Source organism: Bos mutus, chromosome 10 (genome assembly GCF_027580195.1).
Source record: "Bos mutus isolate GX-2022 chromosome 10, NWIPB_WYAK_1.1, whole genome shotgun sequence".
Taxonomy (NCBI): Eukaryota; Metazoa; Chordata; class Mammalia; order Artiodactyla; family Bovidae; genus Bos; species Bos mutus.
This window is the reverse complement of record NC_091626.1, coordinates 54,494,711-54,512,781: the sequence shown is the minus strand read 5'-3', so window position 1 is coordinate 54,512,781 and position 18,071 is coordinate 54,494,711. Positions and strand designations below refer to the sequence as shown.

Here is an 18,071-nt window from a genome sequence, read left to right as displayed (position 1 = left end):
TCCAAGGGACTCTCAAGAGTCTTCTCCAACACCACACTTCAAAAGCATCAATTCTTCAGCACTCAGCCTTTTTCACAGTCCAACCCTAACATCCATACACAACCACAGGAAAAACCATAGCCTTGACTAGACGAACCTTTGTTGGCAAAGTAACGTCTCTGCTTTTGAATATGGTATCTAGGTTGGTCATAACTTTCCTTCCAAGGAGTAAGCGTCTTTTAATTTCATGGCTGCAGTCACCATCTGCAGTGATTTTGGAGCCCCAAAAAATACAGTCTGACACTGTTTCCATTGTTTCCCCATCTATTTCCCATGCAGTGATGGGACCGGATGCCATGACCTTCGTTTTCTGAATGTTGAACTTTAAGCCAACTTTTTCACTCTCCACTTTCACTTTCATCAAGAGGCTTTTTAGTTCCTTTTCACTTTCTGCCATAAGGGTGGTGTCATCTGCATATCTGAGGTTATTGATATTTCTACTGGCAATCGTGATTCCACTTGTGTTTCTTCCAGTCCAGCGTTTCTCATGATGTACTCTGCATATAAGTTAAATAAACAGGGTGACAATATACAGCCTTGACGAACTCCTTTTCCTATTTGGAACCAGTCTGTTGTTCCATGTCCAGTTCTAACTGTTGCTTCCTGACCTGCATACAAATTTCTCAAGAGGCAGATCAGGTGGTCTGGTATTCCCATCTCTTTCAGAATTTTCCACAGTGTATTGTGATCCACACAGTCAAAGGCTTTGGCATAGTCAATAAAGCAGAAATAGATGTTTTTCTGGAACTCTTTTGATTTTTCGATGATCCAGCGGATGTTGGCAATTTGATCTCTGGTTCCTCTGCCTTTTCTAAAACCAGCTTGAACATCAGGAAGTTCATGGTTCATGTATTGCTGAAGCCTGGCTTGGAGAATTTTGAGCATTACTTTACTAGCATGTAAGATAAGTGCAACTGTACGGTAGTTTGAGCATTCTTTGGCATTGCCTTTCTTTGGGATTGGAATGAAAACTGACCTTTTCCAGTTTTGTGGCCACTGCTGAGTTTTCCAAATTGGCTGGCATATTGAGTGCAGCACTTTCACAGCATCATCTTTCAGGATTTGGAATAGCTCAACTGGAATTTTATCACCTCCCAACTTTTATATGCACTAGAAAACCAAAAAATTCACATGACTCTACTGTGGTATTCACTTTATTGTGACAGTCTGGAACTGAATGTGCAATAATATCTCCAAGGTATGCCTGCATCTTGATAGTGATGGTATTTGTAAAAACTCAAAGAACTATATAGTAAAAATGGTGAATACCTCACTATTTTTATTCAGGTATACCTCAGTAAGCCTGAATTTAAGAAAAACTAGTGAAGAAATAATTTTTCATTGTTTAGTAGCTAAGTTGTGTCTGACTCTCTTGCAACCCCATGGACTGTAGCCTGCCAGGCTCCTCTGTCTATGGGATTTCCCAGGCAAGAATACCGGAGTGGATTGCTATGCCCTCCTCCTGGGGATCTTACCAACCTAGGGTTAGAACCCATGTTTCCTGCATTGGAGGCAGACTGTTTACCACTGAGGCACCTGGGAAGCCCAAAGAAGTAATACTGAATTAAAAAAAATTAATTCTAAAAAATAGGAGAGAAAGAAAAAAGAAAGAATAGACGAGAGAAATTAAAAGAATAAGTCAATTATATGAGTAATTATATGAAGTGCAAATGGATTAAACACTTCAACTAAACGGCAGATTTCCAGACCAGATTTAAAAAAAAAACTCAAAGTGTGTGTTGTTACACTTTAAATACGAGTACACAGATTGAAAGCAAAATAATGAAAATATATATCATACAAACCATAATGTAAAGGAAGCTTGTGTGATTACACTAATATCAGACAAGGTAAACTTCAAGGCAAGAAGTGTACTAGAGATATATGGTAGCATTTCCTAAAGATAAAAGCATAAATTCATCAAAGCAACAATTCAAATCCTGACTTTTTACATCCAAAATAACATAGTTTCAAACATGATAAAACAAAAAACGGAGAAATAGACATAACCCCAATTTTAGTTTAATATACCCTTCTCTGGTATGTTAGACTAAAAAAAAATTATATATGTTATGTAGATTCTTTGAACAAAATTACTAACAAATTTAATCAACTGTATACACTAATCATAAAAAGTGTATGCCACATTCTGGCCACCTACCTGTGCCACGGACACGGCATTAGCTAACTGTCCAGCCAGGCAGCAGGGGCAGCGGGAGCTTCTAGGTGCAGAGACCAGTTTTCTCAGTTGGAGCTTCTCACCTCTGTGCCTGGAAGGAGTTTCAGGCATGAGGAAAGAGTGGTCATCCACAGCCACCAGTTCAGCCCCGGGCTCCGAGGCCTCCCTACATCTATGTCAATATGTCTATAACAGGATGCCCCCACAGCTATGTCATACATCATTACGTCTGTGATTCGGGAGTCCCCGCAGGCACGTCAGACGTCACTGTGTCCGATTCAGGTGCCCCTATAGCTACATCACTCATCACTACTTCTGATATGGGAGTCCCCACAGCCACGTTAGACCTCACTATATCTGTGATACTGGCATCCCCACAGCTACATCAGACGCCACTACGTCTGTGATACTGGCGTCCCTTGAAGCTACGTCATACTTTGCTACGTCAAACGTCACTATGTCTGTGATTTGGGTGCCCCCACAGCCACGTCACTACGTCTGATATGGGCGTTCCCACAGATACGTTACACGTCACTATGTCTGATATGCACGCCCCAACGGTTACATCATGCGTCACTTTGTCTGTGATTCCGGTGTCCCCAGAGCTACGTCATATGTCAGTGTGTCTTTGATTCAGGCATCCCCACAGCTACGTCATACATCACTATGTCTGTGATTCGGGTGTCCTCGCAGCCACATCAGACATCACTACATCTGTGATTTGGGCATCCCCACAGCTACATTAGACGTCACTCTCTGTGATTCGGGTGTCCCCACAGCCACGTCAGACGTCACTACGTCTGTGATGCAGATGTCTCCACAGCTACATCAGATGTCACTATGTCTGTGATCTGGGCGTCCCCACAGCTACATTATAGGTCTATGTTAGAGGTGTCAGGGGGTAATGAGGCTGCTTATAATCATCATCAAGAACTGCCTCCTGGGTCCCTCTGAACCACTGCCACATGTGCTATTCATGTGTCGCTCAGGGCTGTGGGGCTGACCGAGCTCCAAGACCAGCCAGCCTTTAAGGTGGGACTCAATTTAGCTGCAAAGGGGGACATGTGGGGCAACAAACTTGGTCTCCAGTTCCGCCCATCAGCAGGCGCCCCAGGCCTTTCCCAGCCTCTTGTGCCATTTGGTTACTACTCAGCTGCCTCATCACTTTGGGACTTCCTGTCCTTGGGGTCTTGCTTCCCAGGCCTGATGCCAAGGATCTTGGGCTCTTTCTCCTACCCAGAGCCCTGGGTGCCATCTGCCCCCAGTGGCTCTGGCTCCTCAGAGCTGTAGGATCTGCTGACCAAATCTCACTAATGGATCTTTCTGGCCATTCCTGTTCAGCTGCAGTCCAGCCATGGTATGGTCTTGTTGGTCATGGAATCTGGAAGTAATTAAGGTTTTATTAGGAATGATAGGGACAAAAATGTCACTTATATATGGAATCTAAAAATGTGATACAAATGAACTTACTTACAAAATAGAGTCAGACATAGAAAACAAACTTACAGTTACCAAAGGGGAAAGGGCAGGGTCATGGGGTATAGATAAATTAGAAGTCTGGGATTAAACAGATATACATTACCAAATAAAAAATAGAAACAAATGAGGTCCTATGGTACAGCACAGGGAAATATGTTCAGTATATTGTAATAATCTATAATGGGTCACAGCCTTATCGCGCCAAGGGGGCTTGTGTAGCTCAATGAAGCTATGAGCTATGTAGTGCAGGGCCACCCAAGACAGATGGGTCATAGGGGAGAGTTCAAACAAAACATGATCCACTTGAGGAAGGACTGGCAAACCACCCCAGTATACTTGTTGTGAGAACCTCATGAACTGTATAAAAAGGCAAAAAGATATGACACCAAAAGATGAGCCCTCCAGGTCAGGAGGTGTCTAATATGCTACTGGGAAGAGTGGAGGACAATTACTAATAGTTTCAGAAACAATGAAGCATCTGAGCCAAAGTGGAAACAAAGCTCAGTTATGGATGTGTCTGGTGATGAAAGTAAAATGCAATGTTGTAAAGAGCGGTACTGCATAGGAACCTGGAATGTTAGGCCCATGAATCAAGCCAAATTGGACACAGTCAAGCAGGAGATGGCAAGAGGAAACATCAACATCTTGGGAATCAGTGAATTAAATGGACGGGGATGGGTGAATTTAATTCAGATGACCATTATATCTACTACTATGGGCAAGAATCCCTTAAAAGAAATGAATAAGCCCTCATAGTCAACAAAAGAGTCTGAAATGCAGTACTTGGGACCAACATCAAAAACAACAGGATGATCTCAGTTCATTTCCAACACAAACCAAATAACATCACAGTAATCCAAGTCTATGCCCCAATGACTGATACTAAAGAAGCTGAAGTTGATCAGTTCTATGAAGACATATAAGACCTCCTAGAACGAACACCAAAAAAAGATGTTCTATTCATCACTGTGGATTGCAATGCAAAAGTAGGAAGTTAAGAAATACCTGGAGTTACAGGCAAGTTTGGCCTTGGAGTACAAAATGAAGCAGGGCTAAGGCTAACTGAATTCTGCCAAGAGAATGCACTGGTCATAGCAAACACCCCTTTCCAACAACACAAGAAACGATTCTACACATGGACATCACCAAATGGTCAACACCAAAATCAGATTGATTACATTCTTTGTAGCTGAAGATGGAGAAGTTCTATACGGTCAGCAAAAACAAGACCTGGAGCTGACTGTGGCACAGATTATCAGCTCCTTATAGCAAAATTCAGGCTTAAGCTAAAGAAAGCAGGGAAAACCACTCAGCAGTCAAGTACAACCTAAATCAAATCCTCTATTTATACAGTGGAGGTGGCAAATAGATTCAAGGGACTAGATTTGGTAAACAAAGTCCCTGAAGAACTATGAACAGAGGTTTGTAATACTTCACAGGAACCAGTGAACAAAACCATCCCAAAGAAAAAGGCATGCAAAAAGGCAAAGTGGGTATCTGAGGAGGCTTTACAAATAGCTGAGGAAAGAAGATAAGCAAAAAGCAAGAGAGAAAGGGAAAGGTATACTCAACTTAATGCAGAGTTCCAGAGAATAGCAAGGAGAGACGACCCTGAATACTCATTGGAAGGACTGATGCTGAAGCTGAAGCTCCAATACTTTGGTGACCTGATGCAAACAGCCAACTCATTGGAAAAGACACTAGTGCTGGGAAAGATTGAAAGCAGAAGGAGAAGAGAGCAACAGAGGATGAAATGGTTGGATGGCAACACTGATTCAACAGACATGAACTTGGGCAAACTCCAGGAGATGTGAGACTCAGAGAGACCTGATATGCTGCAGTTTGGGGGGTCACAGTCAGACAGGACGTGGTGACTGAACAACAATAAGCAACTGTAGAAAACAATCTCTTTTCACGTGCTCATGAAATATTTACCAAAATGTACTATATGGTATGCATAAAACAAGTCTGAAAAAACTTCAAAAAGTTAAAATCACCTAAGGCATGTTCTCAAGCTATGGTGGAATAAAACTAGAAATCAATTAATAGATAACTAGAAAATTTGATAACATTTAGAAATTAACCAACACTCTTCTAAATAACCCAGTAGTCAGGAAAGCACAATGAAAATCAAATATTGAAAATGAAACACACCAAAATATATAGGATATAGCTAAAAAAGCATGTGTTAGTTATTATTTATTGCCTTTCCCTTCCAAGTTCCACCTATTAGGTTGTTTTGTGAAAATAGGTTTGGGCCCTTTATATATTTCCCCTTGCCAACTGGAACTTTGCCATCAGAGGGCACTGTAAATACACTGCAGGAGGAGAGTTTTTGCTTCCTCGTTCTGGTGTGCTGGCTGGGCAAACTTTGCCAGGATTCATTGCTCTCCCCTACTCTAAACTTGAATAGTCCACTGTGGCAGCAGCATTTAGCAGCCAAGAGCTTCCCCTGGCATGTTCTGTAGCAAAGGCCCTTCGGTGAGACATGTCTGTGAAGTTGTTTCTGGCACCCCACTGGGTGGATTTCCAGGGTGTATCTTAGCACGATGCACCAGAGTAACTTTTCTGCCATCTAGTGAGCCACACCCTGCCTTCTACAGAAAGGTCTGGGTCTCAGGTCTTAGTGGGCCTCCTCTTTGGTGTGTTGTCTCAGTTCTGGGTGAGGGGGAGAAGTGGGGGGGAGATAGGTGGTAGGAGCTATTCCTTGTATCTACTATTTCCGTATTCTTTAGAATCCTCTTTACTTCTTGCTAACCAACCCCTCATTACTGCAATCCCTTGGTATGGCTAATAAATTCTTTACTGTCTGAGCCACCAGGAAAGTCCAGTAATACCTTATATTATTAATAAAATCTTTCTGTTGAAATTACTGTGTTCTTAACTCTCTCCTGAATTGACCTATTGATTCACAGTGCTTAGAATGAAGATGACTTTAAGTGCATATATTGGCGGGGGTGGGGAGTTAAAAATCAATTTCTAAGTTACCATCTCAGGAAGTTAGAAAAAGAATAAAAATATGGAAAGAAACTAATAAAAGTGAAAACATATATTGAAAAAAACAGTAAGCTCAGGACTTCCCTGGTGGTCCAGTGGTTGACAGTCTGCCTTCCAGTGCAGGGAACACAGGTTTGATCCCTAATCAGGAAACTAAGCTCCCACATGTCACAGGGAAGCTGAGCTCATGACCACAATTAGAGAGAAGCCCACAAGCCACAACAAAAGATCCCAAGTGCCACAACTCAGACCTGACAAAGTCAAAAATAAAAATAAACATTTTTTAACAGAAAAAAAAGCTCACATAAATAGACAAAAATAAAAAATCAACAGAGTCAAGATTTGTTCTTTCAGAATATCAATAAACTTGATAAATTCTTGGCAAGACCAATCAAGAAAAAGAAAGTATAAACTGCTAACCTCAGAGAAAAAGGAAGACATCACTGCAGACCCTATAGACATAAAAAGATAATGCAGGGTCATGATGAGTAGTTTAATATAAATAAATTTAACAAACTAAATAAAACATGCTTTTCTTTAAAATCACAAGTTATCTAAATTGACAGAAGAAAAATTTTTTAAAATCTGAATAGTTGTTAAATATAATAAATCCAGAGGGGTCCAGATCAAGATGGCACAGTAAGAAGAATAGATTTTCTACAATTAAGAATAGAAAGAAAAGGCCACATCCAGACAGGTAGAAGGGACAGAGACTTGGTCTAGTCAGAATCCATACCCACTATGCTGTGACCCACAAGTGGGAGAGATTTCACAGCCACAGAGGTTTCCCCTGAGAAGTGTGGGGTCTGAGCTCCCCACACTAGTCTCCATGGCCCAGAAAACCTGCACCAGGAAAATGAGCCCTCATAACATTTAGCACTGAAAACCAGCATGGATTATGTCTGGGAGAGTTGGTGGGCTTTTGGGAAACCAAGACTTGGCCCTGAAGGGCTCATGCACAAAATCACTCACTCTAATACCCAGTACAGAGGCAGCATCTTGAAAAGCACCTGGATCTCACAAGAAGGAGATTTAGTGACAAGTTTTAGGGCATCTCACACACTAGTAAAGTAATGCTCAAAATTCTCCAAGCCAGGCTTCAACAATACGTGAACTGTGAACTTCCAAATGTTCAAGCTGGTCTTAGAAAAGGCAAAGGAAACAGAGATCAAATTGCCAACATCTGCTGGATCATAGAAAAAGCAAGAGAGTTCCAGAAAAATATCTATTTCTGCTTTATTGACTATGCCAAAAGCCTCTGACTGTGTGGATCACACTAAACTGTAGAAAATTCTGAAAGAGATGGGAATACCAAACCACCTGACCTGCCACTTGAGAAACCTGTATGCAGATCAGGAAGCAACAGTTAGAACTGGACATGGAACAACAGACTGGTTCCAAATAGGAAAAGGAGTACGTCAAGGCTATATATTGTCACCGTGCTTATTTAACTTCTATGCAGAGTACATCATGAGAAACACTGGGCTGGAAGAAGCACAAGCTGGAATCAAGATTGCCAGGAGAAATATCAATAACCTCAGATATGCAGATGACACCACCCTTATGGCAGAAAGTGAAGAACTAAAGAGCCTCTTGATGAAAGTGAAAGAGGAGAGTGAAAAAGTTGGCTTAAAGCTCAACATTCAGAAAACTAAGATCATGACATCCAGTCCCATCACTTTATGGCAAATAGATAGAGAAACAGTGGAAACAGTGGCAGACTTTATTTTGGGGGGCTCCAAAATCTCTGCAGATGGTGACTGCAGCCATGAAATTAAAAGATGCTTACTCCTTGGAAGAAGAGTTATGACCAACCTAGACAGCCTATTAAAAGGTAGAGACATTACTTTGTCAACAAAGGTCCATCTAGTCAAGGCTATGGTTTTTCCAGTAGTCATGTATGGATGTGAGAGTTGGACTATAAAGAAAGCTGAGCACAGAAGAAATGATGCTTTGAACTGTGAACTGTGGTGTTGGAGAAGACTCTTGAGAGTCCCTTGGACTGCAAGGAGATTCAACCAGTCCATCCTAAAGGAGATCAGGCCTGGGTGTTCATTGGAAGGACTGATGTTGAAGCTGAAACTCCAATACTTTGGCCACCTGATGCAAAGAGCTGACTCATTTGAAAATCCCTGATGCTGGGAAAGACTGAGGGCAGGAGGAGAAGGGGATGACAGAGGATGAGATGGTTGGATGGCATCACCGACTCAATGGACTTGGGTTTGGGTAGACTCCGGGAGTTGGTGATGGACAGGGACGTCTGGCATGCTGTAGCTCATGGGGTTGCAAAGAGTCAGACATGACTGAGCGACTGAACTGAAGTGAACAGACTTAATGCAATCCCTATCAAAATACCAATGGCATTTTTCATGGAACTGGAACAAGTAATTCTAAAATTTGTATGAAAGCACAAATGAGTTTGAATTGCAAAAGCAATTTTAAGAAAGAACATGTTCTTGGATATGGAGACTCCATTGGATAAAGATGTTGACTACTCCAAAATTAGTTCACTGACTCAATACAGTCACTGTCGAGTTCCAATCAAAATTTTCTATGGATATTTATTAAGGAATTCTAAAATTTATATGGGCTTCCCAAGTGACTCATCTGGTAAAGAATCTGCCTGCAATGTGGGAGATCTGGGCTCAATCCCTGGGTTGGGAAGATCCCCTGGAGAAGGAAAGGCTACCCATTCCAAAATTTTATATGGAAATGCAAACAACTTAGAAAGCCAAAAATCAGAAAAAAAAATTGTTGGAAGATTTACAATGTCAGATGTCAAGACTTAGCATAGACCTATGATATTTAAGAGCGTGTGATACTGGTGCAGTGATTGATAAACAGACAGTGAAACAGAAGAAAGAGTCTGGAAATGGCTATGCCTACACAGTAGCCTGATATACGACAAAGGTGCTACTGCAATTTTGTGGTAATGAGATTTTATTTAAAAAAACCGATGCTGAAGCAATTGGATAATTCATATGCAACAGACTTTAACCTTATTTTACACCATTTACAAAACTTAATTCTGATTGGATTATAAGCCTAATATGAAAGTAAATAATTTTCTAGAAGAAGGGTTAGTAAATTTTTCCTATAAAAGACAAGATAATCAATATTTTCAACTTTGTGGGCCACATGGTCTCTGTTGGAACTACTCAACTCTGCTGTTGTAGCATAAAGTAGCCATAGAGAATACATAAATAAATTGGAATGGCTGTGTTCCAGTAAAAATTTATTTACAAAAACAGGTGGCAGGCCACATGAGCCATATTCTGCTGATCCTTGTTCCAGAAGACAACACAGAATAATACCATGACCTTGATATAGGTAGTGATTTCTTAAATAAGAGCAAAAAAACCATGAACAATAAAAGACTTACAAATTCTGAAATTCTATTTATCAAAGTACACCATCAAGAGCGTGAATCACCAAGACATGGACTAAGAGAAGATATTTGTGATACATATGCATATATATATGCATGTATATATAAACATATCATAGATATAGCATATATATCCAAAAAATATATCTGCAATATCTAAAGAATGTCAACAAATTAAAAAGAAAAAGATAAAACAACTCAATGGAGAAAAACAGCTCAAAGAAAATGAGAAAAAACTTGAGCAGCCATTTCACAAAAGAGACTATCAGCATGGACATAAGTACATGAAAATATATTCCATATGATTAATTATCATGGAAATGCAAATTAAAAAAACACAATGTAATATCAGTACACACTTATTGAAATGGCTAAAATGAAAAGAATTGACAGTATGAAGTAGTAGCCAGAATATGGATCAACTAGAACTGGAACTTTCATATACACTAACAAAAATGTAAATTGTAACAACCACCCTGAATCACTCTACTAAAACCCCCTCTATGACCCAGGAGTTTCAGTGCTAGGTATATGAGAGAAATGCACAAATACTGCAGAAGATCTGTACAAGGTTGGCCACAGCAGTTTTCTTCCTAATAGCTGGAAATAACTCTAATGTCTGTCAAGGGAGGATGGATAACTAAATTGTGGTATATTCAAACAGTGGGATACTACAAACAATAAAAAAGAACTGATAACATGGATTAGTATAGTAGACATGATCTGTAACAAAAGAAAGCCAGACACAAAATTGAAGTAAGCTGTATGATTCTACTTCTATGAACTTCTGGGACAGATAAAATAATCTGTGGTGGCAGGTACAATAGAGGAGCACAATGGAGTGTCCTGGGGAGAAGAAATATTCTACATCTTGATCTAGGCAGTGGCTACATAAGTAATACACGTGTTAACATTCACTGGGCTATATATACTTTTGGTTTTGCACTTTAGTCTCTGAATGTTAAAACTCAAAAAAAAAACTTTAATAAAACAGAAAAATTTACAGGAATATATTTTCACTGAAAGATTCAAACAACACTGAAATAGAGAGACTAAGCCATTAGCCTTACCTCTTTCCTGTCCCTCGTTCTTGCTGTCCTCCCAAAACAATCCTACTTCCAAATTATTTTTATGCATTTACATGCACATATATGTGTAATATTTAAAAATTCATGCTTTATAATAATTTTATTTTTATCCTAAAAATTCATCTCTCAGCCCTTTCTGTTGAATACATATCAGTTTCATTTTAATAGCTGGATAGCATTCTATTGTATCAATGTAACATAATTGAGTAATTTCCCTACTAGCGGATATACAAATTATTTCTAATTTTTCATTATTTGAAACAATGCTGCAACAAACTTTCTTAAAATTTCTTGGTGCACACAAACAAATATTTTTTGTGCATTATGAACAATTAATTTTGTTTGGCTAAAACAGCAGCAACAAAACTGTTGAGAAAAGAAAATTGTAGAGTAAAAATTTTGGTAAATTCTGCTAAATTGCTTTCTAAGAAAGCCTTACAAATTACATTCTGACCAACTATATATGAAAATACCTGTTTCCACACATCTTTAATAAACACTAGATATTATCAATCTCTTAAAAAGTTGCCAGTTCTAAGGGGGAAAAATGCAATTCTTTGTTATTTTAAATTATTTTTAGTCATTATTTAAATTTCTTCTTACTGAAGTGGTTATTTAGATCCTTGGCACATGTCTTTATTAGGTTGTTTACATTTTTTCTTATCAATTTTGGAGTGTTCCTTATTAAATGTAATAATACATATTTTGAAAATTTTTCCTCCTTGTTTGCCATTTCTTTCTTTTTCTTATTCCATAGCATTAGCCAGGACTCTCAGAACAATACTGAAAAAACTTTAGTGGGAAATCTTGTAATATTTTATTAGGTATGATGCTTGTAGCTCAGATGGTAAAAGAACCTGCCTGCAATGCAGGAGACCCATGTTTGATCCCTGCATTGGGAAGATCCCCTGAAGAAGGGAATGTCAACCCCCTCCAGTATTTTTGCCTGGAGAATTCCATGGACAGAGAAGCCTGGCAGGCGATAGTCCATGGGGCTCCAAAGAGTCGGACACGACTGAGCGACTAACACATACTCAAAAATTGTGTATGCAGATATCTTTCATTAAAACAAAGAAGTTTCGTTCTACTTCTGGTTTGCAAAGGTCATTTTCTTTCTAATCAAAAATAGATGTCAAATTGTATCAAATGCTTTTTGCATTTCTTAAGATAATTATATCACTTTATTTTGAATGTAATGATTTGCATTAATATATTCTGAATTTCGAAGCAGTCTTGAATACCTTAGATAAATCCTTCTTTAGTTCAGTTCAGTTCAGTTCAGTCGCTCAGTCCTGTTCGACTCTTTGTGACCCCATGAATCGCAGCACACCAGGCCTCCCTGTCCATCACCAACTCCCGGACTTCACTCAGACTCATGAGCATTGAGTCAGTGATGCCATCCAGCCATCTCATCCTCTGTCGTCCCCTTCTCCTCCTGCCCCCAATCCCTCCCAGCACCAGAGTCTTTTCCAATGAGTCAACTCTTCCCATGAGGTGGCCAAAGTACTGGAGTTTCAGCTTTAGCACCAGTCCTTCCAAAGAAATCCCAGGGCCGATCTCCTTCAGAATGGACTGGTTGGATCTCCTTGCAGTCCAAGGGACTCTCAAGAGTCTTCTCCAACACCACACTTCAAGAGCATCAATTCTTCAGCACTCAGCCTTCTTCACAGTCCAACTCTCACATCCATACATGACCACTGGAAAAACCATAGCCTTGACTAGACGAACCTTTGTTGGCAAAGTAATGTCTCTGTTTTTGAATATGCTATCTAGGTTGGTCATAACTTTCCTTCCAAGGAGTAAGCATCTTTTAATTTCATGGCTACAATCACCATCTGCAGTGATTTTGGAGCCCAGAAAAATAAAGTCTGACACTGTTTCCACTGTTTCCCCATCTACTTCCCATGAAGTGATGGGACCGGATGCCATGATCTTCGTTTTCTGAATGTTGAGCTTTAAGCCAACTTTTTCACTCTCCTCTTTCACTTTCATCAAGAGGCTTCTTAGTTCCTTTTCACTTTCTGCCATAAGGGTGGTGTCATCTGCATATCTGAGGTTACTGATATTTCTCCCGGCAATCTTGATTCCAGCTTGTGTTTCTTCCAGTCCAGCGTTTCTCATGATGTACTCTGCATATAAGTTAAATAAGCAGGGTGACACTACACAGCCTTGACATACTCCTTTTCCTATTTGGAACCAGTCTGTTGTTCCATGTCCAGTTCTGTTGCTTCCTGACCTGCATACAAATTTCTCAAGAGGCAGGTCAGGTGGTTTGGTATTCCCATCTCTTTCAGAATTTTCCACAGTTTATTGTCATCCACACAGTCAAAGGCTTTGGCATAGTGAATAAAGCAGAAATAGATGTTTTTCTGGAACTCTTGCTTTTTCCATGATCCAGCGGATGTTGGCAATTTGATCTCTGGTTCCTCTGCCTTTTCTAAAACCAGCTTGAACATCAGGAAGTTCATGGTTCATGTATTGCTGAAGCCTGGCTTGGAGAATTTTGAGCATTACTTTACTAGCATGTGAGATGAGAGCAATTGTGCGGTCGTTTGAGCATTCTTTGGCATTGCCTTTCTTTGGGATTGGAATAAAAACTGACCTTTTCCAATCCTGTGGCCACTGCTGAGTTTTCCAAATTTGCTGGCATATTGAGTACAGCACTTTCACAGCATCATCTTTCAGGATTTGAAATAGCTCAACTGGAATTCCATCCCCTCCACTAACTTTGTTCGTACTGATGCTTTCTAAGGCCCACTTGACTTCACATTTCAGGATGTCTGGCTCTAGGTGAGTGATCACACCATCATGATTATCTGGGTCACGAAGATCTTTTTTATACAGTTCTTCTGTGTATTCTTGCCACCTCTTCTTAATATCTTCTGCTTGGTCCATACCATTTCTGTACTTTATCCAGCCCATCTTTGCATGAAATGTTCCCTTGGTATCTCTAATTTTCTTGAAGAGATCTCTAGTCTTTCCCATTCTGTTGTTTTTCTCTATTTCTTTGCATTGATTGCTGAAGAAGGCTTTCTTATCTCTTCTTGCTATTAGTTATGACATTTAAAAAATACAATTCTGGATTCATTCTACTAATACTTAAGATACCTAAATATGTGTTCATAAGTGAGTGTATGCTTTTTTTGTCAGTTTTAAATTTCAGACCATGTCAGCTCCAATGTAAATGGGTTAGAAAACTTTTTACTTTTTTCAAGGCGTTAGATTGCTATAATCAGTATAGCATATTCCTTACTTATAGAACCTTCTTTGTTTGGTGTCCTTTTATGAAAGAGCTTTGAATACCTTTTCAGTGCTCTCAGTGTTTGTATTGTTGCTTGTTGTTTTAAGGTGAACATTCCTCCATGGGTCAATTTTGGTGATTTCTGTTTTCCAGAAACTTTTTTAGTCTAGATTTTTCTGATTTATTATCTTAAATTTAGAATTTATCTCAGACTTTTTAAGAATCTACTCTATATTTATAATGTCCCTTCTCATTTCAAATGTTGATAATTCTTTTTTTTTTAAACCTTGATTAGACATACTAGACTTTTTATATTTTTTATTCTTTTCAGTTTTATTAAAATTTACTCATTTCATTCATTTCTGTTTTGTTTTTTTTAGTAATACTTTCCTGGTATGTTTAAATTTTTATCCCTTTAGCTTCTTGAGCTATATGTATGATTTGCTTCTATTCACTCTTTTCTTATTTTCTAACGTATGCACCCAAGGCTATATATTTTCTCTGAGTATGTATAGATTTTGAATTGTATTGATCTCATCGTTCTTCTTGTTGTAGTGGTTAAATACACTGGCTCCAGACTATACTGCTGCTGCTGCTGCTGCTGCTAAGTCATGTCTGACTCTGTGCGACCCCATAGACAGCAACCCACCAGGCTCCCCCATCCCTGGGATTCTCCAGGCAAGAACGCTGGAGTGAGTTGCCATTTCCTTCTCCAATGCATGAAGGGAAAAGTGAAAGTGAAGTCGCTCAGTTCAAACCCCAAATCTGTCATCTATGTGCCCTTGGGCAGGTTATTTAACAGAGTTCTGTGTTTCAGTTCCTCATCTGTGAAAAGAGATGATAACGGAATCAACTTCTCAGGATTATTGCAATAATAAAATGAGACAATCCAAGTAGATCACTCAGCACAAAACTGGTTGTATAATAATGTTGAATAAATTTTGGTATCATTATTTTTAACTAATCAATAACTTCATTTTACATTTATTTTCACTACAGTTATTCTAAGTTAAAGATGTGGGTTTTTATTTCCAAGTTATAAAGACTGTATTCTTTTGTTTACTAATTTCAAATTTTATTGCAGTGTGATCAAAGAATGTGAACTGAATGATTTCTTATCTGGGAATTTATTAACATTTTCCTTGTGTTTTAGAAGGTAGTTAATGTTGCATGTGTGTTTGATGAGATTATGCATTCACCATTATAGTGTACAAAGTCCTTTACACCTATTCAGTCAAGTTCCTTTATTGTGTTATTCAAATCTTCACTACTCTTGCTTACTTTTTTCCTACTTCATCTGTCAGTTTTTGAGTTGAAGTCTTCCAAAATAGCTGTGTATTTTTCATTCCTATCTGTATTTCTATCAGTTTTTACTTCATATATTATAAACATGACTTTTGGTGTTATATTGTTAGGTGTGTAAAGATTCATTATTAATTGGCCTTCTTATGGAATTGTATCTTTTGTCAACATAAATGTTCTTTATCTTGTCAAATCCTCTTTACATTAAATTCCTTTTTCTTAGTCTGACATTAAAATGTTACCACACGTGTTATCTATTTTTAGTTATTAGGCTTATTTATCTTTGTATGTTTTTTTCTTTTCAAACTTCTTTTTAGATGTATTCTAAATATCTTATGATTAGACATGTTATTAGTTTACAAAATTTGAAATTTTCTGTCTTTGCTTAGGAAATTATATCCATTTGTCATATATTTTGATTACTGGTGATTTGACATTTTTCCTGCCATCTGGTTGTGTGTGTTTTACACACTTTCAGAACTTCCCTCTTATCTCTTCATCATGCCTTGTCTCTGCCATCTTTATGTTGTCTTCATCCAAAACAGAAGTGTCCTACAGGCCAAATCTGTCCTGCTTCCTGTTTTGTAAATAAAGTTTTATTGGAACAAAACAGGCTCATTCAATCACATATTATCTATGGCTGTTTTCACACTATAGAGCAGAGCTGAGCGGTTGAGTCAGAGCCTGTATGGACCACAAAGCTGAGAAAATTTACTCTCTGGCCTTTTATAGAAAAAGTCTGCCAGCATATAGTATAGGTTTTAATTTTATGTTATTAATTTTAAACATATACCATAATTAGGCAAGTTAACTAGTTTCTTTCCTCTTCGCTGTTCCTTTAATATCTTCATCTTTCTTGGATTCATTACTTATTTTATTAAACTTCATCCAATAGCCAGTTATCCTTTAAAGAAATTTCTATTGGTGATACACATCTGTTGAGTTTTCTTATTTTGAAAATCTTGTTCTTAATCTCTAAGATCACTATTTGCTTCCACTAATTTAATAACATCCTAATCTCTTTGAAGATAATTGTTATAATACTTATATGTATTTTACTTATATTTTTCTGAAAGTTATAAGATGAAATTTATAAAACAAATGTCTACATATCTTTTCATTTATCTTTCACAGGTATTTTTTCAGTATTTAGAGAGTTTGATACATGTACAAACTTGTATTATTATTATATCTTGCATTGATTATTCTTGTACTTTGTAAATGAAAATTCCTGTTAGAGCTCTACTTTCACTTAATGTGAGTTGACTCTGGTGATTATAGGAGAAGAGAAGGACATTCTGCTGGATTTCAGAGTGAGGGGTCTTCCCACCCCTCCTGAAGTCCATTGCTATTGTTCTATCTTTAGCTCCCAGGACTTATGGGCTCACTGCTTTAATCTGTGGACAGTTCTAAACAGGAAAAGGGAAGATCAGCAGTCCAGCTACTACAAATGCAGTATCTCCATTCACTGCCCTAATCATTACCCCAGCACCCTCTACTCATTGAATCTCTTTGAAACAGAAGCATCACTGAAATTGCTTCTATTCCTGTAGTAGTTTTAAGCTTAGGATGTTTGAGGTTCAGGTGCTCTAGTTTATTTCCCTAAGGCCTGATGTTACTGCTGGTTAGTTGCTAAGTCGTGCCCAACTCTTTAGTGATCCCATGGACTGTACTCCACCAGGCCCCTCCATTTATGGAATTTCCCAGGCAAGAATACTAGAGTGGGTTGCCATTTCCTCCTCCAGGGCATCTTCCTGACCCAGGGATCGAACCCAGGTCTCCTGCATTGTAGGCTGATTCTTTACCTGCTGAGCCATCAGGAAGCCTGCCAAGGCCTGATACCATCTCCTAAAATTTTCTCATATATTGATGATAATTTTTTGTCCTAGAACCTGTTACCAGTTATTCCACTCCCCACTTCCCCTCTCCCCTCTCTCTTAGTCATTTCTGTCATTTCATAAGATTTGGTAGAGGTAAATTTCCTTCAGTCTAATGTCTTCATTTAATGTTCATGTACAGGATTTTAAAACCAACTCTTCTAAAACACCATTAAATATAATTGCTTTGTGGGTGGTGACATGATATTACCATTTTTAAAATTTCAAAACCTTTAAAAATATACTCAGAAAGAGTATTTGTGACACAGAAAGAGCAAGGAAGCCGTACTCCAACAGCATCTGAGGGGATTCAAAATGAGAAAAGGATGTTCACCAACTATAATGAAAAGGGGTACTTAGTCTCGAGTCTCGTGCCTTTAAAAATAGATTAGGTGGTCCATTCAACTAAAAAGTGTTCCTTCATGGGGGTAGGAGACAATGGTTACTGCAAAGCTGTAATCACTTAGCCACGTTTTCTACC

General features: G+C 38.6%; 1 protein-coding gene across 2 annotated transcripts in view; it reads right to left on the bottom strand.

Moving 5' to 3' along the window:
* The window catches only part of TEX9 (testis expressed 9), a 232,959-nt gene that overhangs the window by 202,913 nt on the left and 11,975 nt on the right, over positions 1-18,071 (bottom strand). The window contains exon 2 of one of the 2 annotated variants that reach the window (XM_070377959.1): positions 2,201-2,309. The exons of the other annotated variant lie outside the window; for it this stretch is intronic. The gene's annotated coding sequence lies outside the window, so the exon portion shown is untranslated. The remainder of the gene's footprint in view (positions 1-2,200; positions 2,310-18,071) is intronic. 2 annotated transcript variants of the gene reach the window in all.